The following is a 12685-nucleotide window of genomic DNA, read 5'->3' on the forward strand; positions in this document are numbered from 1 at the left end:
AATAGCGCCACTGGATGCTGTATGGAGGGACATACGTTCGCCACGCCGTTCTTCCGGTCACTGTCATGCTTCGTGACCTAGAAATCGCTACTAACCGGTTGAATAGCTCCTCAGTTGGCCACACGGGGCTGAATGCACTCCGTACGTCCTCCAATCAAGGAAAAATTGCTGGCAGTACCGGGAATAGAACCTGGGTCCCCTGCGTAGCAGTCAGCCGCGCTGATCACTCAGCTACAGAGGTGGACGGTGAATTAGCAGTGAAATACTGATTTCCTCAGCGCTATTCTGAAATTACCGAATACGTGGCATCGACACCGACACCAGTTGTGTGTAAATAAAACTGTAGATATACGAGAGGGTTATAATTAAAGTGCAGCTACTCACAGAGCTCCAGTTTGGCAGCGACACTGGGTAGATATTCTAATGAGATAAATTGGAAACTATTTACGCTTGACAAAAAATAGTTCCAGTTTTGGCCACCAGGTGTGAATCTGGCGCTGTGAATGCAAGAAAGGTGTATAGAAATGTTTCCATGTGGAATGGATTAGGAACAGGATGTGGACAGAAAAGGCCGAATAAGTGAGAAAGGCATAATATTGATGTTATTATTGACAGCTGCTCTCACAGTTCGTTCAACGTGAGCACCGGAGACGTCGACGAGATGCGGTACAGCGCCAGATCTGTACCTGGTTGCCAAAATTGGAACTAACTTTTTTCCTTGCATAAATCGCTTCTGCATTAACGCATTTGAATAGCTACTAATTTTGGTTGCCATACGTTAATTACACCCCACACTGGACCTCTGAAATTAGCTGCCCTTTAATTACAACTACTTGGTACTTATATCAGTGATCGGCTACCCCCGGTCAGAGGGTCAGTTCGACCCTTGCCATAAATACCCAGCATTACCCTCAGTCGTAATAAATAAATAAATAAATAAATAAATAAAAAGAGTGGTTCAGTTCTCCTGTTGACAGCCGACAACACCCTTATATCTCCTATACACATACTGTTTTAATAATTCATTCTGAACACCTTTTATGGCTATTCTGTGGCATATACTTAACATTATGCGACTCTGGGGCGACCTAGATTGATGTTAAAATAGAATTAACGGACCTCAAAATGCCAAGATCGCTTCAGTACGGTATTTATTCGGATTACTGTACCGGTTTCGGCAATGTTGCGATATTCTGATTTTATGTGCTACACTTCTAAGAAAATTACAGATATGGATTGTCATATCTGCCATGTTTACTACCCAATCTCAGCCCATATGACGCTTTTAAGGGGGCATGAGCCTTATATTCGATGCACCGTGTGTATCGTATATAACGATAGTTTTACGTTTTACGTGCCAGTATACAATGCCATGCATGTTCTTTGAATGTTCATTTATTATGTGACATAAATTATTGTACACATGGACGAGATTCTTCGAAGTGTAGTGCGTAAGATCCGAAGATGGCAACATAGTTTGATGAAACCGGTAATTTGAATAAATGCTGTGTTACAGCGATCGTGGCATTTTGAAGTTTGTTGCTGCTATTTTCATAGTGTTTGTGATTTAAAATTGAATGATTTTATCCCATGTGTTTCGGATGTGCCCAGTACAGAGGGACCGATGACCATAGATGTTTGGTCCCTTAATCTCATAACTCACTTATCAGTGAGATCGGGAAGTCCATAAGGTCTCTGTTAAAACTATATACACTACTGGCCATTAAAATTGCTACACCAAGAAGAAATGCAGACGATAAACGGGTATTCATTGGACAAATATTCTAGAACTTACACTTGATTACATTTTCACGCAATTTGGGTGAATAGATCCTGAGAAATCAGTATCCAATACAACCATCTCTGGCCGTAATAACGGGCTTGATACGCCTGGGCATAGAGTCAGAGCTCGGATGGCGTGTACAGGTACAGCTGCCCATGCAGCTTCAACACGATACCACAGTTCATCAAGAATAGTGACTGGCGTATTGTGACGAGCGAGTTGCTCGGCCACCATTGACCAGACGTTTTCAGTTGGTGAGAGATCTGGAGAATGTGCTGGCCAGGCAGCTGTCGAACATTTTCTGTATCGAGAAAGGCCCGCACAGGACCTGCAACATGCGATCGTGCATTATCCTGCTGAAATGTAGGGTTTCGCAGGGATCGAATGAAGGGTAGAGCCACGGGTCGTAACACATCTGAAATGTGACGTCCACTGTTCAAAGTACCGTCAATGCGAACAAGAGGTGACCGAGACATGTAACCAATGGCACCCCATACCATCACGCCGGGTGATACGCCAGTATGGCGATGACGAATACACGCTTCCAATGTGCGTTCACCGCGATGTCGCCAAACACGGATGCGACCATCATGATGCTGTAAACAGAACCTGGATTCATCCGAAAAAATGACGTTTCGCCATTCGTCCACCCAGGTTCGTCGTTGAGTACGCCATCGCAGGCGCTCCTGTCTGTCAGTCCAGGCAAATGCCAGTATGGTTCCTCTGAAAGGGCACGGCCGACTTCCTTCCCTAATCCGATGAGACCGATGACCACGCTGTCTGGTCTCCTTCCCCAAACAACCAACCAACGCTCCTGTCTGTGATGTAGCGTCAAGGGTAACCGCAGCCATGGTCTCCGAGCTGATAGTCCATGCTGCTGAAAACGTCGTCGAACTGTTCGTGCAGATGGTTGTTGTCTTACAAACGTTCCCATCTGTTGACTCAGGGATCGAGACGTGGCTGCACGATCCGTTACAGCCATGCGGATAAGATGCCTGTCATCTCGACTGCTAGTGATACGAAGCCGTTGGGATCCAGCATGATGTCCCGCATTACCCTCCTGAACCCACCTATTCCATATTCTGCTAACAGTCATCGGATCTCGACCAACGCGAGCAGCAATGTCGCGATACGATAAACCGCAATCGCGATAGGCTTCAATCCGACATTTATCGTAGTCGGAAACGTGATGGTACGCATTTCTCCTCCTTACACGAGGCATCACAACAACGTTTCACCAGGCATCGCCGGTCAACTGCTGTTCGTGTATGAGAAATCGGTTGGAAACTTTCCTCATGTCAGGACGTTGTAGGTGTCGCCACCGGCGCCAACCTTGTGTGAATGCTCTGAAAAGCTAATCATTTGTATATCACAGCATCTTCTTCCTGTCGGTTAAATTTCGCGTCTGTAGTACGTCATCATCGTGATGTAGCAATTTTAATGGCCAGTAGTGTAGTAACTTCGTCAAAGATAATTTACAAAGGACCGTTTATAAATATATGGCGGTGTACTAGGGTGCCTTTATCATATCTCTTGGAAAATCTGGAGCGTGGCTCTAGCGTGTGTAGCAGGTCGCCGGCCTCTGTGTCCGAGCGGTTCTAGGCGCTTCAGTCCGGAACCGCGCTGCTGCTACGTTCGCAGGTTCGAATCCTGCCTCGGGTGTGGCTGTGTGTGATGTCCTTAGGTTAGGTAGGTTTAAGTAGTTCTACGTCTAGGGGAAAGTTGACCTCAGATGTTAAGTCCTATAGTGCTTAGAACCATTTGTAACAGGTCGATCGAAGATATCGGCCTAAGCGTACGTTAGCAAGCTCACTATTAATGTTATGAGGGTGAGGGTGACGGAGGGTCAGATGTAGCGACTTGAGGCACCATGTTTTACTAGCTGCTGCAAACTCTCCGCTTGCTGCATGACATGAACGCCTTTCTTTCTCCTTTTGTTCTACACTTGTACGACGCCAGTGTAAGACGGATTCGTGAACGAGCCGAAGGGTGAACTTGTATCATCCGCCCGCTGCTAGCAACGCTGCAGGCGGGTGGGCGCTGCGTAGCCGAGGCTCTGTTATGACAGGAGGCAGGCAGTCAGTTTACTCGACGGCGGCGAAGTGCGGTGCTTCCGCCGAGATAGCCCCCTTATAAATACCGCGGGGGAACTTTCCGCTAGTTGTAAGCACCCTGTAGTGAGTGAAGGTCGTAGCGGGCACGAGTTTGCAGGCGGCGCCTCGGCGATCTGATTAGCTTCGACCCACGGCGTCGCTGGTTCGTTAACCCTCCGCGGGGCGTGGGCGGAGGAGGCGGAGCCGCCGCTTGCAGCGTAGCCGGCCGTGCGCTCGTCGCGTGTAACAGTGCCGTCTCGTTGGCGCTAATTAGGCTTAATTCTCCACGCGCTGCCCCCTCGTGCGTTAAGTATGATCTTAGCCCAGCTTGTGTAACGCTGCAGACGCTTGTATGGACGGTCGCAACCCGTCCACGTCATCACGGCATGATGAAGAGGATGGGCTGTTTTTGTTGTAGAGATTACAAAAGAACGTCGTTTGACTGGTTAGCTGGGACCAGATGTAAACCGTAACACTGAAAATCTGGATAATCCGGAAATACTTTACTAAATGTAAACATTCTGACACGAAGTACAATGTACACTGAGGGGACAAAAATCATGAGACAGCGATATGCACTTATACGGATGTCGGTAGCGTCGCGTACACAAGGTATAAAAGCGCTGTGCATTGGCGGAGCTGTCATTAGTACAGGAATATGGGGCAATGAACAGGCCGATCGGGCTGCCAAGGAGGCCTGCGGAGTGCAGGATGTGCTCCAGCGTCCTATTCCCTTGCAATCTGTCATCTCTGCACTCCACAAGAAGTGCATGAAGTTGCGGGAGGAAGAATGGTTGGCGGTGACGGCCGATAAACTGCGGTTGGTGTAGTCAACAACTCGGCCGTGGCGTACCTCCTGCCGTGTGCTCAGGCGGGAAGAAGTGACCCTCACGCGTCTACGGATTGGGCACTGTCCTCTCACACTCAGTTTTCTATTACCGCGGGAGGATCCCCCGATTTGTGATGTTTGTGGTGTGCACATCTCTGTCCGGCACATTTTAACACTCTGCATTTTATACAGTGATGCAAGGGCAGAAACAAAAGTTGATGGGGATCTGCCCTGTGTTTTAGATAATGATGAGACGATGTGTCGAGGGTTTTAAAGTTTAGTGATATGTCTGGACTCTGGCCTAAACTTTTAGGCTGGAGGTTTTAGTGTATTGCAAAGTGACTGGCTCCTTTCTTTTTCCTTGCGGTCAGCCAGCCACTACCATCTGCTATATTGTTCTACCTCCCTCTACCACTTTCTTCCTGGGTTGTCCATGTTTTACTGCTGGCGGCATGCTTCGTCCCACGCTTCGGTGTGGGTAGGCACACATTTTTCCAAGCTAGTTTCCTGTGTCTTACTTCTGTTTTATCTCACTGTTCTGAGTCTTCTCTTGACACCCATCTCAATCTGTTACAGAGCGGGCGCTGAAGACCTTCCGGTCGTGCGCCTTTAAAACCCTCTCCATCACCATCACATTCAAATGGTTCAAATGGCTCTGAGCACTATGGGACTTAAGATCTGAGGTCATCAGTCCCTAGAACTTAGAACTACACTAATGGCCATTAAAATTGCTACACCATGAAGATGACGTGCTACAGACGCGAAATTTAACCGACAGGAAGAAGACGCCGTGATATGCAAATGATTAGCTTTTCAGAGCATTCATTCACACAACGTTGGCGCATTTGGCGACACCTACAACGTGCTGACACGAGAAAAGCTTCCAACCGATTTCCCATACACAAACAGCAGATGACCAGCGTTGCCTGGTGAAACGTTGTTGTGATGCCTCGTGTAAGGAGGAGAAATGCGTACCATCACGTTTCCGACTTTGATAAACGTCGAATTGTAGTCTATCGCGATTGCGGTTTATCGTACCGCGACGTTGCTGCTCGTGTTGGTCGAGATCCAATGAGTGTTAGCAGAATGTGGAATCGGTGGGTTCAGGAGGATAATACGGAACGCCGTGGTGGATCCCAACGGCCTCGTATCACTAGCAGTCGAGATGACAGGCATCTTATCCGCATGACTGTAAGGGATCGTGCAGCCACGTCTCGATCCCTTAGTCAACAGATGGGTACGTTTGCAAGACAGCAACCATCTGCGAGAAGAGTTCGACGACGTTTGCAACAGCATGGACTATCAGCTCGGAGACCATGGCTGCGGTTACACTTGACGCTGCATCACAGACAGGAGCGCCTGCGATGCTTTACTCAACGACTAACCTGGATGCACGAATCGCAAAACGTCATTTTTTCGTATGAATCCAGGTTCTGTTTACAGCATCATGATGGTTGCGTCCGTGTTTGACGACATCTCGGTGAACGCACATTGGAAGCGTTTATTCGTCATCGCCATACTGGCGTATCACCCGGCGTGGTGGTATGGGGTGCCATTGGTTGCACGTCTCGGTCACCTCTTGTTCGCATTGACTGCACGTTGAACAGTGGACGTTACATTTCAGATGTGTTACGACCCGTGGCACAACCCTTCATTCGATCCCTTGCGAAGCCCTACATTTCAGCAGGATAATGCACTACCGCATGTTGCTGGTCCTGTATGGGCCTTTTTGGATACAGAAAATGTTCGACTGCTGCCCTGACCAGCACATCTCCCGATCTCTCACCAATTGAAAACGTCTGGTCAATGGTGGCCGAGCAACTCGCTCGTCACAATACGCCAGTCACTACTCGTGATGAACTGTGGTGTCGTGTTGAAGCTGCATGGGCAGCTGTACCTGTACACGCCATCCAAGCTCTGTTTGACTCAATGCCCAGGCGTATCAAAGCCGTTATTACGACCAGAGGCTGTTGTTCTGGGTACTGATTTCTCAGGATCTATGCACCCAAATTGAGTGAAAATGTAATCACATGTCAGTTCTAGTATAATATATTTGTCCAATGAATACCCGTTCGTCATCTGCATTTCTTCTTGGTGTAACAATGTTAATGGCCAGTAGTGTACTTAAACCTAACTAAACTAAGGGCATCACACACATCCAAGCCCGGGGCAGGATTCGAACCTGCGACCGCAGATGTCGCGCGGTTCCGGACTGAAGAACCGCTAGGCCACAGCGGCCGGCCATTAGAACTTAGATGATTCATGTGGAAATGTGTGGGACGTGATAATGGTAGCATGACGGAAATTAACAGACTTGGAACGCGGAATGGTAATTAGAGCTAAACGCATATGACATTCAATTTCGGAAATCGTTGGGGAATTCAGTATTCCGAGGTCGAATGTGTCATGAGTGTGCCGAGAATACCAGATTTCAGGCATTACCTCCCACCACGAACATTGGCCGGCGGCGTGCACAAAACGACCTATAGCAGCGACGTTTGCGTAGAGTTGTCAATGCTAACAGACAAGCAACACTATGTGAAATAACAGCAGAAATCAATGTGGGACGTGCGGAGAACGTGTGCGTTAGGACAGTCCGGCGAAATGTGGCATTGGTGGGCTATGGCAGCACACAACCGATGCGAATGCCTTTGCTAACAGCACAACATCGTCTGCAGCCGCTCGTGAGCATGTGGATTGGATCCTAGACAAATGGAATACAGTGGCCTGGTGAGATGAGTCCTGATTTCAGGTGGTAAGAGCTGATGGTAGAGTTAGTGTGGCGCAGACCCTACGAAGCCATGGGCCGACGCTGTCAACAAGGCACTGTGGAAGTCTGTGGTGGCTCCATAATGGCGCTGGCTCTGCTTACATGGAATGGACTGGATCCTAGGGTTCAACTGAATCCATCATTGACTGGAAGTGGCTGTGTTCGGCTACTTGGACATCATTTGCAGCCATTCATGGACTTCATGTTCCCAAACAGCGATTCAGGTTTTTTTTATGGATGACAATGCGCCATGTCAGTGGGCCACAGTTGTTAGCTATGGGCTTGAAGGGCATTCTGGACAGTTCGAGGAAGTGTGTGGAACATATCTCCTCTATTGAACAAGTGGTCATAAATTTATACCTTAAGAGTTTAGAGCATATGTTTAATAGAAACTTTTTCATGTTTTGGTCCATACTACTACCACCTCTGAAAGTTGCAGATCTTACATTCTAGGCAACAACAGTACTGGTCCGTGTATTCGACTGTCGTCAGAGCTATCAGAACGGTTTTCGCTTATAACTTTTAACTCGTTCGTTTCCGCTACAAGAACCCTCACCTCGAATTGATAGTTACCCTTCTCCGTCATCCTGGAAAGTTTCTATAAGCTGGACATGCATTTACAGGCGCTGGTGCGTATAACTTCGACTTTCTGCTGTGTCTTTGGATGACGTTTCCGGACAGGGGTTCACATTCAAAATATTATGTACTCACTCCGCTGTACACGTCCTAGAAGTTAGTAACTGGAATTTCCGAACACTATGAGAAAGAAGTAGTTGTGGTCTTAGCATTGACCCCTGACGCATCCACTACTTAATCGTTTGTTTGTAGACTGCTCACAGAAACATTGGTGTGAGAGTTCGACATCTACATATATACTCCGCTAGCCACCAAGCGGTGTGTGGCGGGGGGCACAATTCGCGCCAAAGTGATGCGCCCCCCCCCCCCCCCCCCCCGTTCCAGTCGCGGATCGCGCGGGGGAAAAACGGCTGTCTGAACGCCTCAGTACGAGCTCTAATTTCCCATATTTTTTAATGGTGATCATTGCGCCATTTGAAAGTTGGTGGTAATATTATATGCTCTACATCCTCGGCGAAGATTGGATTTCGAAATTTAGTGACCTCCCCCTTCCGTTTAGCGCGCCGTCTATCTGCAAATGTATCCCACTTCAAACTTTATATGAGATTTGTAACGCTCTCGCGATGGCTAAATGTACCAGTCACGAATCTTGCCGCTCTTCTTTGGACCTTCTCAATCTCTTGAATCAGACCCAACTCGTAAGAGTCCCATACAGACAAACAATACTCTAAGACTGGACGAACTAACGTATTGTAAGCTATTTCCTTTATTGAAGGACTGGATCACTTCAGGATTCTACCAGTAAACCGCAATCTAGAGTTTGTCTTACCCGTTACTAGTGTAATCGCGTCATTCCATTTGAGATCATTTCGAATAGCCCATTCGGGAGGACGACGGTTCAATCCCACGTCCGGCCATCCTGCTTTAGGTTTTCCGCGATTTCCCTAAAATCGCTCCAGGCAAATTCCGGGATGGTTCCTTTGAAAGGGCACGGCGACTTCCTTCCCCATCCTTTCTTAATCCGATGAGATTGACGACCTTGCTGTTTGATCTCTTCCCCCCCCCCCCCCCCCCAAACAACCCAACTCGAATAGTCACACCCAGATACTTGACGGATGTTACCGCTTTCAAAGACAGGGCATTTATTTTGTACTCGTACATTAATGGCGATTTTCGCAGCAGGTTACGCTTACTAATATTGAGAGATAACTGCCAGTCATTACACCACGTATTACTTTTCTGCAAATCTTCATTGATTTGTTCACAACTTTCGTGTGATGCTTCTTTCCTGTAGACTACAGCATCATCGGCAAACAGACTAATGTCGCTGTCAATACTATCAACCAGATCGTTTATGTAAATCGTAAAAAGCAGCGGACCTATTACGCTGCCCTGGGGCGCACCTGAAGTTACGCTTGTTTCTGTTGAAGTCACCCCGTTCAGGACGACATACAGCTCCCTGTCTGTTAGAAAACTTTCTATCCAACCGCATATGTCATCGGATAGACCGTAAGCGCGCGCTTTTTGGAGCAAGCGACAGTGCGGAACTGAGTTGGCGGGAACTCGTTTTTAATTACCGCCCACCTCGAGTAATCCTGCTCGTCGTGTACAGCGTCTTACTGGAGTGTTTAGGAAGCTTCCCTGTGAAGCGCGAACGGTCTCGGAGGCTCGTGTGCGAAGTTCCGGTCGGTTCCAGAGACGGCCCGGCGTGAGAAACGAGGAAAGGCGGCGGTCGCGAGCCGACTGCGCCCGGTGCGCAGCGTGGGCGTCAAGGTTCCCGAGGAATCACGGCGCCCACAGCGCCCCCCCCCCCCACTCCCTCCCCCCTCACGAGCCACCTAATTGGAGCGCTGCGTCGCGCCGCTGTGGGTGCAACAACCTGGGCTCGCCTCGCCTTGCCGACTTGCGCGGAGCCGCGGTTATTGCTCGCGGAAGGGCTTCCTGTCCGTCCGTGGAACACGACGGGGCCGGTGCGCCCAAACGCGCCGCGCGCCGGCGGTACCGTTTCTTGGAGAGCGCCGGCCGTTGCCCGGAGCTCCTAAAGCCATCCTCACACGGCACGTGTTTCTCATCGCTAAGCGCGCCAGGCGTGGTTTCCATCGGGGTTGGTACACGCTTAAGCCATCGGCGCACGTACCGCACATTCTAACGCTGAACGTGCCGAGTTTCTGACGTCATATCACATAACTAATGAGGTGTTGAATAGGATTGGGGAGAAGTTTGTGCCACAACTTGACTAGAAGAAGGGATCGGTTGGTAGGACATGTTCTGAGGCATCAAGGGATCACCAATTTAGTATTGGAGGCAGCTTGGAGGGTAAAAATCGTAGAGGGAGACCAAGAGATGAATACACCAAGCAGATGCAGAAGGATGTAGATTGCAGTAGGTACTGGGAGATAAAGCTTGCGCAGGATAGAGTAGCATGGAGAGGTGCATCCACTCTCAGGACTGAAGACCACAACAACAACAGCGTTGAAAAACCACGTTGGGGAGTCTTTCCGAAAGTCCAGAGCAAGATCTAGCTAGGTATTCTGAACGACCCAACGATGGCCAACGAGATGGAAGAACGCCACCTACGTCACACGCACACAATCCCTCTTTAGTACAAAGAGACTCGCGAGCCACCGTATTGGCTTTTAGTTGAATCCCGTGTGTATGTAAGACGTTTCTAATCATCAGCAAATTGAGCATCTCTAGGAAACCCTTCGTTGATAGTGCGATTTGTTGTCACACAGTGAAGGGGAACGACCTGTTGATGTTTAAAGAATTATAGTGGAAGTATGCTGTTTCAAGACAATGGGACATTGAGAATCCATAAGAAACGCAATATTCTTGGTACAATTTGTTATAATTAAATGTCAGTAATAAAGCACTCCGTCGCCAGGCCACGAGTGGCCTACCGGGACCATCCGACCGCCGTGTCATCCTCAGTGGGGATGCGGATTGGAGGGGTGTGGGGTCAGCACACTGCTCTCCTGGTCGTTACGATGGTATTCTTGACCGGAGCCGCTACTATTCGGTCGAGTAGCTCCTCAACTGCCACCACGAGGCTGAGTGCACCCCGAAAAGTGGCAACAGCGCATGGCGGCTGGATGGTCACCCACCCAAGTGCAGACCACGCCCGACAGCGCTTAACTTCGGTGATCTCACGGGAACCGGTGTATCCACTGCGGCTAGGCCGTTGCCTAACGTCAATTAATAACACGCCTATTATTTAAGATCGTAGGAGACACGTGCAAAGTATGGTCGTATAACACCCGTCGGACCGGCCGGTGTGGCCGAGCGGTTCTAGGCGCTTCAGTCTGGAACCGCGCGACCGCTACGTCCGCAGGTTCGAATTCTGCCTCGGGCATGGATATGTGTGATATCTTAGGTTAGTTAGATTTAAGTAGTTCTAAGTTTTAGGAGACAGACGACCTCAGATGTTGTCCTGTAGTGCTCAAAGCCATTTGAACTATTTTTGTAAAGTATAGACAGAACAACATGACTAGAACATGGATACAGGGGAGCAGATGCGCGTGATGTACAGCTAACATAGCAACATGGACGGATGTGCAGTCCGTCCATTCCGTAAACAATGTGCGAGCCAGATGTAACCGACAACTTCCACTTTCAGCCGAGACACACGTACCGTATGCACTAATCTCGTCGTTTCTGAGTGTTCAGCAGCACGTAAACTCTGCACGATCAACGTTGACGTTCGAAAGCACGGTCGTGTGTCGAAGGCCTTAGAAACGAGCTGGTGCATCACACGGAACGTGATCACTCTCTTGATTTACTTTCAAATGATAGAGCACAGCAATCAGTTGTCCTTTACTTTCAGATTTTATTAAGGATTTCTAATCTAGATTTCGGCTAGTCCCCAGCCATTATCAATGCTAAAAATACAAGAAATACCCAGTAGGCGATAGTATAAGAGGTTACAACTCGTGGCATAACTTACATGGCTTATACATTAGATTACATGCCACTGCTTCATAGAATCAATACATGTTCTTGTACGTCAGGCCCCTGTTCGGGTTTCTGTCACAGTTCGTTCAAGACTACTGTATATTGAAGGTAGGCGGAGAACACTGGTTGGCCGTATGTCGTCCTCTGTATGAACTACGTAATGTGTGTAACATTCCAAAAATGGTTCAAATGGCTCTGAGCACTACGGGACTTAACATCTGAGGTCATCAGTCCCCTAGATTTAGAACTAAGTAAACATAACTCACCTAACGACATCACACACATACATGCCCGATGCAGGATTCGAACCTGCGACTGTAGTAGCCGCGTGGTTCCGGACTGAAGCGCATAGAACCGCTCGACCACAGCATTGTAACACTCCAAGAAAAGCAGTTATGGCCTTTACTAAAAAGCTTTACATTAGCATAGGAATAACACAAAATAAAATAAAATAATTCACGTTGCTGTCTGACTTATTGCCACATTTAACAGTGAACATAGAAGATGTAAAGAATTCCAGATTCACTCCTTGCTGGTCAGCACAAATGCAAAACACACATGCAACGTCAGGTTCGTAAAACTTTTTTAAAGCAATATTTACAAAACACAAGTAGACACATGCTGTATGCTGCGACTATTAGAATTAATTTGATTTAAATCTCTTTATATTTTGTACTGCTTTT

At 48.2% G+C, this 12685-nt stretch overlaps 1 protein-coding gene and 1 pseudogene across 2 annotated transcripts in view; one reads left to right on the plus strand and one right to left on the minus strand.

Moving 5' to 3' along the window:
• Positions 1 to 12685, plus strand: part of LOC126167629 (protein yippee-like 2) — a 685352-nt gene that overhangs the window by 20160 nt on the left and 652507 nt on the right. The gene's annotated exons all lie outside the window — the stretch shown is intronic.
• On the minus strand, positions 11121 to 11237 carry LOC126100895 (5S ribosomal RNA; annotated as a pseudogene).

This window comes from Schistocerca cancellata, chromosome 1 (genome assembly GCF_023864275.1).
Source record: "Schistocerca cancellata isolate TAMUIC-IGC-003103 chromosome 1, iqSchCanc2.1, whole genome shotgun sequence".
Lineage (NCBI taxonomy): Eukaryota > Metazoa > Arthropoda > Insecta > Orthoptera > Acrididae > Schistocerca > Schistocerca cancellata.